General features: G+C 42.2%; 1 protein-coding gene across 1 annotated transcript in view; it reads right to left on the bottom strand.

Annotated features, from left to right (window-relative positions):
- The window catches only part of ccdc102a (coiled-coil domain containing 102A), a 118,714-nt gene extending 97,677 nt beyond the window's left edge, over window positions 1-21,037 (bottom strand). The window contains exon 1 of the mRNA XM_022745497.1: window positions 20,906-21,037. The gene's annotated coding sequence lies outside the window, so the exon portion shown is untranslated. The remainder of the gene's footprint in view (window positions 1-20,905) is intronic.
- Window positions 21,038-21,693: the final 656 nt, after the last annotated feature.

The raw sequence follows: 21,693 nt of genomic DNA, 5'->3' as shown, positions 1-21,693 counted from the left end.
TGGATATTACTTCTTATTCTCTTGTTTCCTGAAGACTTTTGTTGCTGCAGTTTCATTAAATTACACATTTACTTCCTGTTACTGTTAATAATTGTTCAGCATTTTCATTAAAATACTTTAAAAACTCATCTCCAAATTAGCTTTATTTCTACAGCTGTCATGACACAAGATGCACACAAGTTCTCAGAATTGTGTTTATTTATTGTTAAAGTGAACACATACTTGATGCTACAGCATCAACACCATTATCACAGGAAGTCAAGTAGAAGCACTTGACATTATAATTTATCAGTTGTATGTAGGATAAGGTTTAACATTGTGGGAGGAAATTGTAGCCTATTCTTTTACTTCATCTGGCTCCACATCCTGTGTTATGTTGTTTGCCTGAAACGTATGCAACACAAAATACTTTCTGCCCCTTGCTATATACCAAGGTAAAACAACAAGATTGTTGTAACTCACTGTACAGCATCAACAATTACTGTGTCACATAGCAACATAGCATTTTGTCTGTTTGTAGGCTGCAGCCACTGTGGAGTTTGTTGTTTATGCATCTCTGTATTTCCCGCTGCTTTATCCTGCTGTTAATTCCATAAGAGGTGACAGCTGTTTGATTTATGTTGTTTCTAACATTTCGTGTATTTCCATTCACAGTAATAAAGGTAGATAAAGAACAGAAACACCTCTATGTAAAATTTAGGCGTCACGTCATTGACACATGCACTGGGATTTATTGGTTGCTTTCGGTGCTGTTCTCCCCCAGAACAGTGTAAATGCAGTGAAATACCAATGTATATACACCTGGTAGGTAGCCAGTCAGCAGGTGTGTAACCACACACACCAGGCAAACACAGGCAGGATAAACTCTGGAGCTCATGGTGCATTGGTTACAGCCATAAAGATCCAGATAAGGATAGAAACACTTTAAAGACCTGTTGTGGAAGCAGACATAGATGAGAAAAGCTGATAGGACCTTTGTTTGTGTGATTTCTGAGGCAGATACTCCAAGGAAGCATGTGGGTTTAGTGAGTACCAACAAAGGCAACTGAGTGGTAAAGCCAAGTAAATCTGTCTGCGCCCACACAGGGGAGGGCGGGGGCTTGTACACACACCCATATATTACCTAGTGCCTAGATAAGGAGAATACCATGGATATAAGTACAGATACATGTTGGTCATTGCTGAAACAGGAGAAAATCACTGAACCTTCTTCACATTGTTTCATGTAGTTGACAAAAGAGCTGTAAATCCTCTCACACACTCCACCTCAGAAGATGGAGTCTGACACTTTCAAATGTGCATTTCTCTGAGTATTTAAATAATAACACGATGAAAGCTCTGGCACCGCTACTAAATAGACTGAGTGGTCAGGCTGTTTGGTCAAGAGTTGGAGTGAATGTTCCATCTCAACAAGTATGTTGCAATCAACTTCTTCTGGTCCAGATTCCAATCTGAGTCTGGGCTGATAGAAAGTCCAATCCAAGGCTTTTACATAAACACTGAAAAAATATGATGATTGAATATTTGTCTGACATGTTCAAATAACAGCTGTAACCTACTTAATCTGACACCTTATTTTTTACACCTGACACGAGCCTCAAACAAACCTTAAACCTCTAAAATCTTATTACACATTACACATGACACATTAGAGACATAAAGAGATCATAAAAGAGAGCAGACCAGTTCTATCAGAACCATTATTAACTGGTTGAAGTCAATGTCAAACCCTGGCTGCTAAGAGGGAACAGATTCCTATAAATATATCTACCTAAAATGAAGCACAGGTCTTCACTGTATCTGTAATCTTACATGATACACCAGGTACATGTAGAGGAAACACCCCTCTGCCACACATCACCCTCTAACCAGAAGCTGATTCATACTGACATCCAAAAATTAAGTATTACGCAACCTACTGTGCACCTTAAAACCAGAGGCTTGTTGGGGGGGTGCTTCATCAGGATGGGTTACGTGTCAGTCATTGTTAACTGATATACACGTTATTTGGTGGTATTTAAATTTGACACAGCTGCCATTCTCACCGATGTACGGATATGAGGCTGTGTACATTCCTGATGAGGCCCACGCTAACAGAGGCAGGCAGAGCCTCTGACAGAGAGCAGAGCCACAACACAGGAGTTTTCACTGTGATATTTCAAAGCAGTAAAAGTCCTAAAAATTTGGTGCCCCAGTGGCTCACCTGAAAGAGCACATACCACTAAGTAAGTCTTTACCGCAGTGGCCTCGGTTTGAATCCGACCCTTTATCATCTGTATGAAATAAACTTTGAATTAGTTATTTTTAAGTGTAAACTGGCACAACACTGGTGAGGATTTTCTGTGTTTCCTTCTCTTACATTACAGTAAACTGAAGCTTTTGACCTGTTGGTTGGACATAAAAAGATATTTGATGATTGCACCTTGAGCTCTAGAAAACAGAACTTTTCATTACACAGAAAATCAAACAATCAATAATCAAAATAAACATTAGTGGCAGCCCTGCTGAAAAATAATGACATTGTGTTGATACACTGTTCAACCTAAACTAGGCGTATAAATAGGGAGGGGTTGTGACCCCCAAATGTCAGTCAGAGGAAGCAGAGAAGTCCCCTCACTCCACCCACTACGGCCATCTGCTGCTTCTATTTGCCACATCTGGAAGACAGATCACCTCGAGGCCAACAGAAGCAACCAATGACATCATGTGCTGGTTCCACCCACATGAGAAGGCGACATGTGTTTATAAGTCTGTGTGTGTGTGTGTGTGTGTGTGTGTGTGTGTGTGTGTGTGTGTGTGTGTGTGTGTGTGTGTGTGTGTGTGTGTGTGTGTGTGTGTGTGTGTTTATTGTGTGTGTTTGTGAGTGTGTTACAGGATAAGTTACAACTTCTTCCTTCTAAAGTAAAGAGAATGAGTGGGTTCAAGATACAGGTCATTTTAGGCGTAGAGGTATTTTCATCAGCAGACTAAGGGCATTCCTCTGCTTGCTCCAACTCAAACCCTGCTGCCAGCCATAATTACTGAGCACTAAACAAACACTGCTAAACATAGACGCGCGCACACACACACACACACACAGTCTTCCACACTCCCTGCAAGCATAAAACACTGCCTACACTCACAGTACAGCTCTCTCTGCTTCTTCTCTTTGCAGTCTGATAACCCTTCATGCCACCAGTCAGACCTCTGGGTTTGACTGGGCAACAAACAGTAGCTACACGGCTGAGTGTCTGTTACAGCTGCAAGGTCCTGGGTTTAAATCTACAGCACTGCTCCTCTCTGTGTGTTCTGTGTGGGACAAACTATTTCACAGCCACAGTGTTGATCTGAGCAGCTCTGTGCCAAACTCTCAGAACATTTAGGAGCACAGATTGGCTTTTACCAGCAGCTGAATTCTCCACAGAGGTGTCCTCCTCTCCACTACAAACAGACCAGCTGATTATAACCAGCAGAAACACTGAATAAACTGTTTCACATTAAAAAGTAAGTGAACCCCTGGATTTAATAACTGGTTGAACCTCATTTGGCGCCAATAACCTCAAGTGAGAGCTTCCAGTCACTGCTGATCAGAACTGCTCAATGTCCAGGAGGAATTTTGGACAGTTCTTCTTTAAATAACTGCTTCAGCCCAGACATGTTCTTAGGACGTCTGGTTTGCACATTTCTCTTTGGGTCGGTCCACAGCATCTCTACTGGTTTCAGGTCTGGGCTTTGACTGGACCACTCCAGAAGGTGGATTTTCTTTTTCTGAAGTCATTCTGAAGTAGAATTACTTTGATGTTTAGGGTCATTGTTCTGCTGCATCACTCAGCTTCTCCTGAGCTTCAGCAGGTGGACAGACATCCTGACATTATCTGAAAAGATTCATTTATAAACTTGAGAATTCATTTTCCCCTCAATGATGTTGAGCTATCCAGGTCCAGAGGCAGCAAATCAGCCCCAAATCATGAAGCTCCATCCACCCTGCTTGACCTTTGGGATGATGATGTTGGGATGTTGAATGCACCGGCTTTGTCTGGGGAGTCCATGGCAGGACACCATGCACCATGTAACCGTGCCCCATGATGTGTGTGTGTTAGACTCATGAACAGAGATGTTAACCTAATGAGTCCTTTAAGCCTTCAGCTGAAACTCTGAGGTTATTTGTTAGCGTCACTTAGCATCTGTGTTGAGCTTTTAAGTCATCTTAGCTGGATGTCCACTTCTAGGAGAGTAGCTACAGAACTAAATCATCTCCATTTATAGACAGTTTATGTGACTGTGGACTGATGAAGATCTAAACTCTTTGAGATGACTCTGTGACATTTTGAGCTTAATGCTAATCAATTCTTGATCCTAAGTCTTCTGAGAGCTCTTTTTTGTGAGGCCTGGTTCACATCAGTTAATTGTTTGTTGTGAACAGCAAACTCTAAATATTTGAGTGTTTTTTTATGAGCCAAAGATTCTCTAACCCACACCCCCAATCTGGTTTCATTGACTGGTTTCCAGGTTTGACAACTCCTTATTCCAGTTAGCTTTTGTTGATAACATTCACTGAAGGGTTCACATACTTTTTCCAACCAACACTGTGATAGTGTGAATGATATTTTCAATATGCACAAGAACCATACAATGATTTTTGTGTTATTAGTTAAAATAGATTGTTTTGTCTTTTTCTAATTGTAACTTGGGTGAAGATCATATTTAAAGACAAATTTATAAATAAATGGAGCTAATTCCAAAGGGTTCACTTACTTTTTCTTGCCACTGTAGTTTAATGTAGCGTTTCTCAAAGAGTAATTTTGTTAAAGTATGTTTTAAATTTAGTGTTTATCAAACTGTCTGAGTGATCACAAAGCCTATGGTAGTGAGTCGTGTATATGTGTTGTTTTCAATATTAAATCAACTCATATGCAAATTAACAGTTGAATTGGTTGTTTTACAGTGTTGTTGGACTTACAGCAATGTAACTGAGGGATCAGCGTGACATTTAAAAGGAAATGTGAATGAATCTTATGGTTAACCTGCCCTGGGATTGAGCTAAATTTCACCAGTTATCAGCAGATTAACTTTCAAACAACGACAACAGACAAGATCATGACTAGTAGATTAAGACAGGTCAAATCAAATGAAACTTAGATTGAAAAGGAAATGAAAATGTTAAATTTTACTAGTCAGCAAGACTGAGACTCATGGAGTTTGATGACATCGGGCTAGTGTTCATATGTGTGTGATAATTTTGATACTACATAAATAGCGCCACCTGTTTGTCATGGAGAGTGTGAGGTGCATGGATTGTTGATAGTTAAAACTCCTACTACTACTACTCCTAAAACTACTACTTCTTCTACCACTATTCCTGCACAAGCTCACCTCAATACTACTGAAGCCCTGTTGGTTTAGGGGATGTTTGGGGAGTTTAGATTAGATTAGATTAGATTCAACTTTATTGTCATTGCACAGAGTACACGTACTAAGACAACGAAATGCAGTTAGTATCTAACCAGAAGTGCAAAAGAGCAGTTAAAGTGCAAGTGTGTGCTGTACAGGTATGTAAAGTGAGGGTGTGCAGGTTACATGGTCTGTGAGTTTTATTTTGCTGATTTAAACTAGAGGAGGTAATCTGGGAAATGTTAGCCTGAGTTAGCTAGATTTTGAAGGTATCCAACAGGAAACTCCCACCCCCACCCCTTCAGGCAAAGCCAAAGCCACTCCCCTAAAACACACGAATGCACACTGCTTGAGTGGAAGAGAGAAAGAGAGCAGAGCAGAACGTAGCGGTCACTGTCATTGTAATATCCCAATACGGAGTGACTCAATCACAATTAAGAAAAAATATATGATTACCATAATAAATATAAACAACCGACATGACTGTTGCTCATACTCAATACTGTCAAGCTAGTATGTTTGGTAATTTTTTGTTGGAAATACAGTTAGATGCAATAACTTATCGCTGGCTAGCTAGTAGCCACCTGCAGTAAGGTTGTATATCAGGCAAAGCTAGAGACATCAACAAAGTTAGCTATATTACTAATACTAAGTTAGCTATAGGCCTACTACTAATCCTAAATTAGCTATACTACTAGTAGAGCTAACTTTTATTTTGAACCTTTACCTTGAATTTTCAGCAGCATATCTATGAAAAAACTGTAGCACCTACCTAGCTACACTGATGTTTTTTTCTTTTACTAACAGTCACACATATTATGTTGTTTTGCATGTTAGAGCTTCCAGGATGAGAGCATTGCTAGCTCTGATTTCACCTCATATCACAGAGGCCCTGCTCATGCTCGGGGTGAGGGTGAGGCTGAGGAGGTTGTGGGAGAGGGAGAGCAGGTGTAGATGAGCAGGTATCTATAGTAGCAAATTATTTCAGTTTTTTTTCTGACCAACACCACCAATACAAAATTCAATAAAGCTCTGTTATATAATAATATCTAATTATGTTTGTTATCTGTTGCTGCACAGGCCAGAATTCGGGAACTGGACTTGGAACAGTCACATCACCTGCTGCAGCTCTGTCTGAGCTGTGACCCAAGACTTGTGTTTGATATGCTACAAATGACATCAGCAGATGCTCCTCAACCAGGCCCTCTGGTTACAGGTCATCCTACCTGGTGCATTAGCCAGAAATGTCAGCAGATGTGGAAAGGACATCACAACATCACAACTACAGCATTTCCATGCTGCCACACATTCAATAATATACAGTACCAGTCAAAAGTTTGGAAAAGTGTGACCAAACCTTTGACTGGTACTGTATTTTGCAGGAGACACATCTGGAATGACATCCGGGCAGTGGCTGATGATCCAGATCCAGGGGAGATCATGCAGCAGTTCAGCTATGCAGCTTACAGACAGTTGGTGTAACAATAAAGAGCACTAGGACAGGGTACAGTTGTTATCACTAGTTGCTGTGTCTGGGAAAATATGTGACCAGTACCCAGATCCACATGGACATTATCAAGGTTTCATCTCTATTAGAGTGTAAAATGTAATAGCAGTCAGGCAATATGTGCATTATCACTCAATACATTTTACTGTCCTTTTTCCCAGGAGGATGTAACAATACCAAGTAATATTTTTTTCTTTTTATAAATTACTTGTACTGTATTTTATTATTTTGCATTTTTATATATATGCACAATCTGTTCTGACGTTTTTGAATAAAATCTTTAAAATGATACATGACTTTTCCTTACACTTACAGCTGTGACGGACCCATGTTCCGTCGTCAGCTGTTAGGCTGTGTGGTTGTGTTTTCACTTTGATTGTTAATTTGTCTGCAGGGTGATTTGTGGGCGGAGGTGCTAAGCCGTGGTTGAGGACACCTGGGCCCGATGTCGCCACTACTATAAAGCCTTGGCTTCATTTGACCAGAGCTCTCTCTCTCTCATCACATTTATTTTTTCCCAGCGTTGTTGTCTTTTGTTTTTATACATCCAACACTTTCACACACATACATTGTCTTTCACGCATTCACTCATGTACATTCACTACAGATTTACTGATGCTCACATCCCACCGTATTTTGGCGTTGTTGAGTTGTTGGCGTTTGGTCTTTTGTTAAATAAATTCATCTTATTTGTTTACCTTGAACTGCGTTTCCCTCCTTATGTGTCACGGCCTTAGAGCTGGGTCGTGAAAAATGGGGGCTCGTCTTATGGTGTAGGACCGGTTAAGTGGTGGTTTTTGTAATTTGGCGTTGGATTACGGCTGGACTTTGGTTGTTTGTTGTTCCATGCCGTGTAGTTGCAAGTTTGTGGCGGGTTGGAAAGTTGTGAATGAAGCTGACGTGATGAAATACCCCTCGCGGTGTGAGGGTTTCCGCGGGGATTCCCTTTGGTGCGCTCCTGCTGTGGTTTTCTTTGTGTAAAGCAGGTGAGAGCGGTTTGGTGCGAGGGACGCAGTTTGTGGTGTTTGTGTGGTAACTTGTGCGCTTTAGGGGAAAATTTTTTTTTTTGAGCCCTGTGCGTGCCAAAATTTTCCGAGAGGGAGCCTGAGGTATTTTTTTCCGTTTGAGCGCGTGGCAGAGGCGCGTAATTGGCCAGATTCAGCGCGCACGCTTATGTTGCAGTGTGTGCTGACAGGCAAAGCACAGGAAGCATGTTCAGCTTTGAGTGATGTAGAAAGCCGAAAGTATTTATCTGTTAAATCAGCTGTGCTTAAAACGTATGAGCTTGTTCCAGAGGCGTACCGCCAGAGGTTTAGGTCTTGGAGAAAGGGAGAGAAGCAGTCTCACCTCGAGTTTGCTCGGGACTTGAACATCCATTTCAGTCGTTGGTGTTCCGCAGCAAAGGTGGAAGACTTTGAGGGTTTGTGTGACCTAATTGTGTTAGAGCAGTTTAAAAATTCAGTTCCTGCACGTGTGGCTACCTATATTAAGGAGCAGAAGGCGGAGACTGCGGCTGAGGCGGCAGCGTTGGCCGATGATTATGTATTGATGCACCGGGGTAGTTTTGGTGAGGTCCGGGCGGGTTTTGGAAACAGGGACAGTGTGGATGTGGAGTCATCTAGCCGTTATGGTAGACCTTTCTCTGGGGAAGGTAGAGGTGGCAGTAATGTGCGTGATCCAGAGGTTTGTCACTATTGCCATAAGCGTGGACACTGGAAAGCGGACTGTCATTTGTTGAGAGCTAAGCTTAGAAATGCTGCTGTTGGTGCGCCTGTAAAAGGGGTTGGTTTGGCTGCGCCTGTTCCTCCGGTGGTCACTCCTGTTGGTCCTGTTTCCTTTCTGTAAATGAGGTTTGTCCCGCTGAGTGGGATCCCTACCGGCCGTTTATCTCGCAGGGCTTCGTGGCCATGGTAGGTGGTGGGGAGAAAGTGCCGGTGACGATTCTGAGGGACACTGGGGCTTTTAACTCATTTATTCAGGCTGGTGTTTTGTCACTATCTGACAAGTCGGAAACGGGTAGTTCTGTTCCCGTGCGGGGAATGGATCTAAATGTGTTATCTGTGCCAATGCACAAGGTGATACTGCATTGTGACTTGTTTCAGGGGGAGGCTAAGCTGGCGGTCCGGCCCGCGCTGCCGATCCCGGGGGTGTCAGTCATTCTGGGCAATGATTTGGTTGGTGCTCAGGTGTGGGCAGACGTACCTCCACCTGTGGTGGTTTCGCCGGGGCCACTGGTGAGATCAGAACCGAAGGAGAATGAACGTGATGTTCCGGAGGCTTTTACAGCCTGTGCGGTGACGCGGGCCAAGGCGAAAATAGAATGTGAGGTGGCGTCTCAATCAGATAAGGGAGAAGTGTCAGAAAAATTCTCCTTGCCTCTGTCTGCTTTTCCTGCGTCAGTAACTCGTAGTGATCTAGTTGCAGCGCAGCAGGCTGACTCTTCTTTAAAACCGTTGTTTGAGCAGGTTCGGCCTGAGAGTGAGATGCGGGACAGCGCTTGTGGGTATTTTTTGCAGGACGCGATGCTTGTGAGAAGGTGGGTGCAGCACGGTGGTTTTGTGGGGGATCCTGTATTGCAGATTGTGTTGCCAGCTAAGCTCCGTCAGCCAGTGTTGCAGGTTGCTCATGATGAGTCTGGTCATTCTGGTGTGAGGAAGATGTATGGTCGGCTGTTGAGGCACTTTTTCTGGCCTCATATAAAGAGAGACGTGTCTGCCTTCATTAAAACTTGTCATACCTGTCAGCCGACCGACAAACCCAACCAGATTTTAAAACCAGCTCCATTGTGTCCCATTCCTGCTGTCAACCAGCCGTTTGAACATGTGATAGTGGATTGTGTGGGTCCTCTGCCTCCTGCTAAAACAGGTGCGACTTTCCTTTTGGCTGTGATGTGTCAGAGTACTCGTTACCCTGCCGCTTATCCTCTGCGTACAATAACCACTCGCTCTGTTGTGCAGGCGCTCTCTCAGTTTATTTCCATTTTTGGTATTCCGAAAGTCATTCAGTCTGATCAGGGGTCAAATTTCTCCTCCCATATGTTCTCGCAGGTGTTGAAGCAGCTCCGTGTCCAGCACGTGCAGAGCTCTGCCTACCATGCTCAGAGTCAGGGTGCTCTGGAGCGCTTCCACCAGACCTTAAAGTCCGTCTTGCGTGCGTATTGCACTGAGTTGGGGAAGGATTGGGAGGAGAGTTTGCCCTGGTTGATGCTCGCGGCTAGAGAGGTGACCCAGGAAAGTACAGGGTTTAGCGCGAATGAATTGGTTTTTGCGCACACTGTAAGAGGCCCCTTGGCTGCGTTGGCGGGTAAGTGGAAGGAGTCGCAGCCTCCTAAAAATTTGATTGATTATGTAAACGGTTTCCGACACAGACTTTATGCCGCTGGAGAGCTGGCTAAAGACAATTTGGCTTCTGCGCAGGTGAAAATGAAGCAGTTATATGACCGTCAGGCTGAGTATCGTGTTTTTAGCCCTGGTGATCAAGTGTTGGCTTTGCTCCCTGTGGTGACTTCACCTTTTCTGGCTAAATTTACTGGTCCGCACACAGTACTGAAAAAGGTTTCAGAGCAGAATTATATTATTTCAACACCTCAGCGTAGAAAGCCTACTCAGTTGTGCCACGTTAACTTGCTTAAACCCTATTATGCACGTACTCCCGAGGCGCCGGGTGGTGCGCAGTCAGATGTTGTGGCCCATGCGATCTGTGCAGCTGGCCCAGGGCTGGTTGAGCCTCCTGCCTCACTGGGGTTGGAGGAGGATGGTTTAGATGCGGCGGACCATGCGTTGTTGAGAGGCCGTTTGAAAAACTCTGAGGCTTTGGCTAACCTGGACACGTTGTTGGGGCACTTGTCGGTGGCGCAGCGAGCGGAGTTGGCTCCGCTGATTCAGGAGTTCCCTTGTCTGTTTGGTGACACGCCTAGTCAGACTCACTTGTTGGAGCATGACATTGATGTTGGGGAGGCTAAGCCCATAAAGCAAAGGTTTTATCGGGTTAATGCTGACAGACGTAAAAACTTAGATGCAGAAGTGAAATATATGTTAGAGAATGGCATGGCAGAGCCTTGTGCTTCCAGCTGGTCTTCTCCGTGTTTGCTGGTTCCAAAAGCAGATGGTACACCTCGTTTTTGTTCCGATTTCCGTAAATTGAAAAATGTCACTAAACCTGATTCTTTTCCTCTCCCTAGGGTGGATGATTGTATTGACCAGGTGGGTGCGGCGAAGTTTGTGAGCAAGTTCGACCTGTTGAAAGGGTATTGGCAGGTTCCGCTGTCCCAGAGAGCGCATGAGTTGGCAGCCTTTATTACACCAGCAGGCCTCTACTCTTACACGGTCATGCCCTTTGGCCTCCGTAATGCGCCGGCCACATTTCAGCATCTAATGAATTATGTTGTCGGTGACATGCAAGGTTGTGCGGTATATTTGGATGATGTGGTTATCTACACTTGGGAGGATCACTTAGTGCGTACCCGGGAGCTGTTTGCACGTTTGGCGGAGGTGAGGCTCACGGTTAATCTCGCAAAGTGTGAGTTTGCGAGGGCAACTGTGACCTACCTCGGCCGAGTGGTGGGGCAGGGCCAGGTGCGTCCTGTCGATGCCAAAGTCCAGGCTGTCCAAAATTATCCTGTCCCAACAACCAAAAAAGAGTTGATGCGGTTCCTTGGTCTGGTGGGGTATTACAGGGGATTTTGTTGGAATTTCTCCACTGTTGTAGCACCTCTAACTGACCTGCTCAAGGGAAAAGTGAAGTTTATTTGGTCTCCTGTCTGCCAGAAAGCGTTTGAACAGGTTAAAACTTTGTTGTGCTCTGCGCCTGTCCTTGCTGCTCCGCGTTTTGACTGCCCGTACAAGCTGTATGTGGACGCCAGCTATGTAGGTGCTGGGTCTGTCCTCATGCAGGCTGATGATTTGGGGATAGATAAGCCCATCAGTTTCTTCTCCAAAAAGTTTAACGCTTATCAACTCAATTATTCTGTCATTGAAAAAGAGGCGTTGGCGTTGATTTTGTCTTTGAAACATTTTGATGTGTATGTTGGTGGCAGTAGTGCACCCCTTGTGGTCTTTACCGATCATAATCCACTGACCTTCCTCAATTCGTTGCAGTGTCCTAACCAGAGACTCATCCGGTGGTCACTGTTTTTGCAAGCCTATTGCCTCGATATCCGTTATATGAAGGGCTCTGACAACGTTGTTGCGGACGCGCTGTCTAGAGCACCTTAAGTTGTGAATGTTTTGTGTGATGTGTAACTGTTTCTCTCCATGATTCCCCTCTTGTCTCCCTCTGGCCTCTTAAATTGCTTCCTAGATGTCCATAGGTTGCTGGTGTTGGAGTGAGGCGGGAGAGATGGTGGACTCGTGGGAGCAGGCATCACTGGTTCATCCCAGACTGAGTATAAATTATGGGATTTTATGGGTTCTCATTTGGGGAAGAGAAGAAAAAAAAAAAAAATGACCGTGAAGTAAATGGCAGTATTGTGACTCCTTTCTGAGGGTCTTCTGTGGTTCTTTGTAGGATTTAAGGTATTTGAAATTGTATTTGGGGATAGGTTATTTTCTGGTGGGATTTTGATTGTTTACTTCTTTTTTGGATTGTAGTTATGTTAAACTGGGTTTTCGGGGTTCCCTTAAGGACCCCGTTCTTAAGGAGGGGGGTGTGACGGACCCATGTTCCGTCGTCAGCTGTTAGGCTGTGTGGTTGTGTTTTCACTTTGATTGTTAATTTGTCTGCAGGGTGATTTGTGGGCGGAGGTGCTAAGCCGTGGTTGAGGACACCTGGGCCCGATGTCGCCACTACTATAAAGCCTTGGATTCATTTGACCAGAGCTCTCTCTCTCTCATCACATTTATTTTTTCCCAGCGTTGTTGTCTTTTGTTTTTATACATCCAACACTTTCACACACATACATTGTCTTTCACGCATTCACTCATGTACATTCACTACAGATTTACTGATGCTCACATCCCACCGTATTTTGGCGTTGTTGAGTTGTTGGCGTTTGGTCTTTTGTTAAATAAATTCATCTTATTTGTTTACCTTGAACTGCGTTTCCCTCCTTATGTGTCACGGCCTTAGAGCTGGGTCGTGACACAGCATAAACAATTAAGTCGTTTCATTTAGTATCTATTTGTATGCTACACAAAAAATAATAAACCAATGTGGTATGTAACTTGTTTATTGTATTTTTATGGACACAAATATTAATATATAACATTACTGACATACTATTAACAATATAAGATATATACACAATATATCATTGCCACTACAATATATTTACTGTTGATTATAAGCAGAGGTGAGTGTTGGCTGATAGGTCAGGCTCTGCCTGTGGCATCATGTGGGCACTGTGGCAATCTTCTTCTGCTTTGGCAGTGACCATCCTTTACAAAGAATATAACAATTAGCCACCATCTCTACAAAAATGACATTTAGATGATTACATCTGAATGTCTTTATAGGACATATAACAACACAGGACTATTGCTACATAGAAATACAAGTCCAAGGTTATTTTGCTCAGGGGACCATGGTTTTATGGGTATAAAGTAATTATTTGAGAGGGATGGTTTGTGCATTGAGTGCAGCAGTTATGGACAGTGTTTTTTTTTTGTGTGCGGCTGACCAACAAAGGTACATGGATAATAATTTAAAAAATATTTTCATGAGAAAATGAGAAATGGTCTCAACTTGTAGGCTAAAATATAACTGCTAAAACCAGTATTGTGAGGAGCACCCTCATGTTTGTAAAACAAAAGAGCAACACATAGAGAAGGATGCATTTATATGAATAACAGTGGTCTAATCAATTACACCTTAATAACACCATCTTAAAAACTTGTTGTTGTTTGTAAACAGGTCGCCAACGACCAACTGATTTTTAGGTTTGAAGAGCTAAGCTACGTTTCTATCACATAAAGTTGCACTCACCGGTGGGAGAGAAACTAAAACACAAAACACAAACGTCTAATTCGCAGCTATTACAGACATAAGAATAACACTGTCAAACGATATCTGGTCACATCTATTATACAGACATCACCAAACATATAGGCTACACAGATTACATACAAGGCAACGTTAAGTGTAATCATCAAGTTACCTACACTGTCTACTAGCGTAGCTGATGTTGCTTACACCCACAGTGTTATCTAACATTAGCTTTGGCTAATACATAAAACATACATTGGTTTATGATTAAACAGCTGAAACACCTTATGAAGCAGCTATCGACGTTAGTATAACACCCCCACCCCTCCACTCCTCAAAACAAAACAAACAAGATAATTACCTGTCTAACAGAAATATAGCCATCACTTTTTAGCTCCTCTGTCTCCTCAGATGTTGCCATCGTTGTAAAGCAACATCAGTGTTGACTCTTGTTCAGCTTCTTGAACTGTCCAATTTTATTATCATTGCAGTTTTTTCTGGTACCGCCTTCCTTTTACGAGTGAAGCCGCTGCTGAAGTCAAAGCCTGGGGTCGAACTTGCTGAACTTTCTCTGCTATTGCTCTGTGTCTTCTTCCCCTTCTTCACCCGTGACTGCTGCTTGTCTGACACAGAAGCAGCTCTGTCATGCAGGAGTAAGCGCGAGTGCACGGCCAGAGTACGCGCAGGCACGCTAGTCGGAGGTTGACAGACAGGTTAACCAACCAATCATTGCATCTGGGCATCTTTTTTCTGTTTATTGTCGGAGCATTCAATTTTATTCATCGCTATCGGGATATTAATAGAATTTAAAGACATGTCACAAAAAGTGTTTCTGAAACAGATTACCTACTCCAGCTTAAAGTCCTTGCTCTGAAAAAGTTTGAGAAACACTGCTTTAAGGTGATGTGATGTGAAAACTCTTGTGTACTCCTGGGAATGACATGAGAGTGTTGTGCCTGTCTCTAGCAAACCATCTTCACCCTAACCTGTCACTGTAGAGGTTGTTTCCTCCACCAAGCAAGTTATGTTTTCACTTCCATCTGTATGTGAGTGTCAGTGTGAATGAGTGGATGAACTGCAAGATCAAAGGTGACATCATTCAAGAAGCAGTCTCCCACAATCCTCACACATTAACTCAGTCATAAAGCTTGTGCTGACAACAGGAGGCCTGGCAGTCACAGAGCAGGGAAGAAAACCACAGAGAGGGAGGAAAAAGGAAAGGAAGCCAGGAGAGACAGAAAGGGAAGAAGGAGTAAAAACACAAAGAGGAGCAGAGCTGGGAGAAGTAGATGGTGAGAGTAAACAGGGTGAGGGGACTGGAATGTGTTCAAGCAGCCGCAGTGACTGAAGGTACACTGTCAGCCTGTCAGCTACATACTAACTGCAGCAGAGCAAATAAGACTGCATTCTAACCACAGAGCTCCAGTCCTCAAGAGACTAATCTGGTCTCATAGTGAGGGAAAGACCGAGGAAGCTGTTGGAGCATACAGAGATCAGTAATGGGAGAGGGAGATGTGTTGGAGCAGATGGAGGAGGTAGAAATACTTGGCTCCTCTAGTTTGGCCTGAGTTTCACTGGGTGGAGCGACAAATGAGAGGATGTTGATATTAAACACAGGAAGACAGACAAACAAAAGCTCTGCTGGACCCACACAGGCCACAGAAAACAGACCAAACCATAATTCACATGAGGACCAAGCAGTGTTTTCCTGTAGTGTGCTCCTTTGGACACAGCTTAGACCTGACACTAACACTAGCCTAGCCTAATCTCTGTAACATTATATTACTGAACTGAGCAATTCATTAATCAACTGACAGAATATCATTCAACAACAGTTTTGATAAGCAATTGTTTTAGTCATTTAATGAGAAAATGCCAAATATTTAATTAGTGTGAGGATTTTATATCATTGTAAACTGAATGTCTGGGGTTTACTGTTGGTACTTTTGTGCTGTTGGCAGGACAAATTGTCACTGTTATGATAGTGTTTTCACTATTTTTTTTGTCACTTCTAATAAACCAATTGATTAATGGGAAAAGAAACACTTATAAAGTGATGCTTGCAGCTCAGTGAGGCTGTACTAATGCACAACACTGCTTTGTAGGAGTGCATGACTCAGAAAATGTCAAGATTCAATACAAATCAATTCTTGACTCAAAAATGATTCTTAATTCAAAATACAATCATATAATATTCACCTATGAGTAGTTGATGATCATGAGTAGTTCACCTATGACATGCACTCCAGTATGTTGCATCCCGTTTCTATGGTTATGTAACCTCTGTTCCCACAGTGACGTTTACATAGATCAGTCAACTATGACCACATAATCAGATGTTAGACTGATTTTATGAATAGTTTGATCATGTTGAGAATATGATGCAGCATCAAACAAACATCCAGCTCAGTAATATAAGACCATACCATCGATGCAGCAGGTTGTAATTAGCCTAGCATTATGCAGCAGGTGAATGAACACAAGTAGTTTGTGTTTTGAATGATTTCATTTACTGACTTGTGTCGAACAAATGAAGCCACACTGGAAACATCCATTCAGAGGAGAAGCTGCAGTACAGGTAGAGGTCAAGCTTAGCTAACATGCTAGGCTAAGCTAGCTTTCATTTTCAGCAGCACAAGTTGTCAGACTGACTTTGTCATGTTACTGTGTAAAAGCATCACAGATGAAGAAACTTTCTGTCTTTTCATCTTTATTAACTAACCATTTAATTAACCATTTATTTCACTGAGCAGCTCAGAGGCTACCGGCTGTTACTGGCATCTTTTAAGGTGGAATGTTGTCTTGACTGTTACTCAATGCATGGTTGACGTTTGGAAATTAATTGATGCACCTTAAATGTCAATATGACAACTGTCACCCTTTCATTTGTTACTTGCTCTTCATGACATACACTTGAGTGATGATCACATCTTATATATAAAGCTACAGATAACATAGGTCTTATCAAGCTGCTTCTTCCCCTCAAGGTGATAAAATCCGAAATGTGTCCAAACACTGCCTTCACAGCAGGTTGAATTACTTTTTGGTTTATGTTTTCCATCACTCACACTGCACTTGGTGGAAGAATACCTGGGCAGAAACAAGCACGTCACCATCTTTCAGAATGGTGAGTTTAACTTGTGTCAGGAAAAAACGTGGACCTGTTACAAGACGCAAAAATATGAATCTATTTTTTTTTGGAATTTAAAAATCGATTTTGAATTGGTCGAGACAGAATTGAGATTCTAATGTGAATTGATTTTTTTGAACACCCCTAGTGCTTTGAGCTAATGTCAGAATTCTAACTACTCCCAATGACAATGCTAACATGCTGTTGTTTGTAGTTTTCATCACATTAGTTTAGTGTGAGTGATGCATCATTATAGAGTGTTAGCACTAAACACCAGGTACCGCTGAGGCTGATGGGAGTGAGATTAGTTTTGCAGGTTTTTAGTTATAAAGCAAAGTGTTTGATGATGATGGAGCCAGACGAAAAGTCTTTATGACTTAAGTTATTACAATTCATCCCATGAAGAACATTGATGAATGAACCAGATTGTGTCAATGCTTTTTCAATGCAGACATACTGGTGCTTTTAGTTCCAACTTTAGCCTGGGGCCTGCCTACTAGCCCTGATCTAGACCAGGGTTGTCCTCTGAAAATCTACTAAACAATTGACAGTGTATCACGTTTTGGTTGTCCATCACGTGACGTCTTCATTTAAAAAAATAAGCCATTTTAATGGATGTAAACTATTGCTATGTTCCCAACATCAACTTAAAGTTTCAACAGGAAAGTATTCCTATAATTGTTCTTTGTCTTATTCTAATATGTTTCTATTTGATCACTGTTGTGCCAAACATTTACATGGCTTCTTGTTACTGTATATAATCGACTGAAAGAGTACTCACTCTAAAGATGAGTGACGCATCATTATAGAGTGTTAACATTAGCACCAGAAGACATTTAACCCAGGGCTAGTAGAGGTGCAGTATGAATGGTAGAGCCCTGGGCTTAGGTTATCTCTGGTTTAACAACTGCCCCTTGACATATTTTAGTCTGGACCAATGTGGTGTACTCAGAATCAACCAACTAATGTACGAGAAAAAATTTAAAATTTTAATTTAATAAAATGCAAATATCTTCGGGCAGATGACCCAGTGTAATTCCTAATAGTATTCTGATACTTTGCTTACGATAACAAAAAAATGTGTGTACATGTAATTCTGTCATCACAATATTTTTGTGACAGAAGAAAATAATAAACAGTAGAACACACACACACACACACACACACACACACACACACACACACACACACACACACACACACACACGTGCAGGCAGACATTAGGCATGGTGTATGAACCTGGAGCACATGGCTCTTGTTCTTATATTTTGCCTTCAGTGTGTTTCCATGACAACCACACACTGAAGTTACAGTACAGTGTGTGTATGTGTGTGTCTGTGTGTGTGTGTGTGTGTGTGTGTGTGTGTGTCAGATAAATAAGAGAGTGAATTGAATTAAAGGGAGGACAGGAGTGTGAGAGAGGTAACAATGAGCATCACACCGACAGAGCAGCAGCTTACAGGAAGCAAAACAGATGGACGACCTCAGGACACTGTGTGATGATACGCTGGGAGAGAGATGCATGGATACTACCCATGATCCTTCCTTAGTGTGGTTTGGAGCTGATTCACTGACTTTCTGGAAGTGGTCAGAGGTGAACTCCTCCACTTCATCTTATAAATCAAAAACAAATGCTTTTCTCCTGCCGCTGGAATACAGAGCAGAATCATCACTAGTCATTTCAGAGGGGATGAAGTTCTCTTAGTGGGAGGTAAATTATTTATTCAGGGGTCTGACAAGAAGTGCTGGACTTCCTGTAGTAGTTTCTCTCTTTTTTTAGACAAGTCAGCTCTAAGGATTTTCTGACAACCAGATAGTAAAGTAGGATGTATGTTTAAGGCAGGGCTGCAGCTATTGATTATTTTCTTTATAGATGAATCATTCGGTCTCCAGAATGAGGCTTGTTTTGACCAACTAATGGTAGTCCAAAATCCCAAGATATTTAGTTTACTGTTACATATATGAAGGAAAGTGATGAGCTGGAACTAGGAAATGTTTGCTGTTTTGTCTTGATTAATAACTTAACTCATTATAAAAAAAATAGCTGCAGAACCAGTTTATTGGCAATTTAATTAATCAGCTGTTTCAGCTCTAATATGAGGATAATGCTGGTGTAATACTTTTGGATCACTCCTTTACTCTGAGTGTATAAAATCATTTCTCCACACAGGTCCCTCTGTGTAGGTCTGGGTCTTATCTGACATTTAACTGCTAGTCAAATGAATGTTCACAAATTAAATTAAATGTACCTGACACACTGATATAACTGCGGTAGTCTGCTATACTGATGCCCCTGATTCATACAGTAACTACAGTCACCACTCACATTAACCACACAACACAACTAATGTTAATCACCCACAGCTGATATAATCTGCCACTGGCAGCGTGTATCACTTTAACCTGTGAAAGCGACATTCAGCACAGGTGAAATATGAGAAGGTGCCTCAATGTTGTGTTAATTGCTTTGCTGATAAAGAAATAGGCTGGAAATTAGGAAGTTTGTTCAGACGTTTATCAGCATCAAAGACACGGACACCGGATCCACAATGGACCCAGCTAGCAGAACCCCAACCCTCCATACAAAAAAAAAAAAAAATTCCCAAAACCTGACTTAGAGGAATGTAATGTTTTGAGTTTACACATAGAGCCAAACCTTCCTACTGTTATAAGCAGCTTTAACTGAACTCTGAGTGAATGAACAGTATATGTCTGAAATCAGGAACTATCTTCTCAAATAATAAGCAAAGAAAATGATGAATCAAACCAGAGACCCAGCCCTGTCCCGGTTTGTGCCCCTCACATGTTACCATTACACTGGAGTCACAGAGCTAAGCCTCTGTTTTCTCAGAGACACAGTCCTGATGAATGTTGTTGAATAACTCCAGAAAATCATACACACATAATTTTGAGTGAAAGTAAGTAGTATAAGTATGGACAACTATAACTGATAATAAGACTTTTTAATTTTGGTTCAGACCCAGCAAAGCAGAGATGGGGATATGTCACATCCAGAGTTTGTCTTTGTTTGGTTTAGGATATAGAGCCATAACTTCGGAAACAGGATAAAATAAATGACATTTTGAAAATTCCTTCAAAACAGCAGTGAGAGTTGTTAATTCACCTCCAGGGATTGATCTTCTACAGAAAGCAAATCTAAGCTCTGTGTCTTGAATGTACATGAGAGGCACAAAATGGGGTAAACCCAGCCCAACCTCTATGACACACTTCAGATGAAGCTGATCCCAGACCACCACAACCAAGGAGCTGACATCTCAGCAGATTTCCAATTATAGATGATGGTTTTATCAGTTCAAACGTGACTCTGTCCTCAGGTTACGTGTCAATTACCAGCAGTTTAGACATTTTGTGAGGTCGATTTTGAATGTAATTACCTTGTGCAGTGTTGGGTGCATGCATCATTCATGGCAGACATTATGGTTATATTGTTGGGTGTAAGAGTTTATGCAAAGCAAGGTGATGGTTAGGTAATGGTAATGGTTAGGCTGCACTGAACTTGTCTCTTCTGCAGGAAGAGGCAATGGTGACATTCATATTTTTATTTTCTAAGCTAACCCTGCCCTCTCAGGTACTGCTGGGGTTCCCACTTCAGGAACTGCTACAGGCTGCTCTCTGGAACTCATTAGTCAAGTTCATTGCATTGCAGGTAATTATAAATCCTCAAATATTAGTTCATTATTTCAGAAAGTCAATGAGTGGAAAAAAGAGCCCCACTGTGTAAACTTCACAGGGGGATTCAAAAGGAAATGAGTGTTTTTTTTCCCCTCACAGCAACAAAGTGATCATCCCTTCACGCTGCAGTATAAGTCTGTCATTACCAAAAACCAATGAAGGTTACGTGGGAATAAAAAGAGCAGAACATAATGATTTACGTGTCATTTGACACCAGTGTGTCTCCAGCAGCGGGCTCAGTCAAACTATCGGACACTGTAACAACAAAAGAAGGGAGAACGTACCGTAAACGAAGCGACGGTAAAGACGGCTCTTGTCTCCGACTGGAACATGTATTTTTATCCCGATTATCCCGGCTCAGGATCTCGCTTTATTACTGCCGACCCTCTGCCACACTCCAGTCCTCTGTCTGCTGTTTTTTCCTTCTAGTATGGATGGAAAACAACGTCCTCACTGAGGGGAGAAACCGGGCGGGTCCCGAGCGTTTGGACAACCCGACCGACCAATCGGCTGTCGCTATGACAACGATCTGCTGCTCTGAGCTAATCGGGTTCCGCTCTCAACACACAGGCGTGCGATAATTGGTTGGCAGAAGAAAGACCTCCCAGTTAAAATTACTACAGCACCGGGGGAAGAGCGAGAGTCAGTGCAATGTGATCCCTTCCATACGAGGCAACATACCTCCAGCTGCAGCCGCTGGTGGTGTGTGACAAGAAACAGTTCAACAAATTCACTCAGTCAGAGTCTGTTCAGGAGGTTTCTGTCCAATAAAAGCAAAACTTCTGAGCTATAAATTGTAAACTATTATATATATAATATTAGAAACGTAAACACTGATATTTGATTTGCTTTAAAAACTAATGCAGTGATCAAACTCTCTGTGGCTTTAATTTCCTGTATAGAATCACGAAGAGTAATCAATCCAATCATTTTTTGTACCGTTACGTCCAAATATCCATGAGATTATTTCCCTAAAATGAGTTCCTAACGCTCCTCATACTCTTTGTAATAGATTTAAAATGGTCATCTCTGTCGTCGCAGAAGGAAAAAGAACAGCAGCATGGGAATGTGC

The sequence above is a fragment of the Seriola dumerili genome, unplaced genomic scaffold (assembly GCF_002260705.1).
Source record: "Seriola dumerili isolate Sdu_G_001 unplaced genomic scaffold, Sdu_1.0 BDQW01000003.1, whole genome shotgun sequence".
NCBI classification, from domain to species: Eukaryota; Metazoa; Chordata; class Actinopteri; order Carangiformes; family Carangidae; genus Seriola; species Seriola dumerili.
Note: the sequence above shows the minus strand (reverse complement) of the source record. Positions and strands in the feature narration are given on the sequence as shown.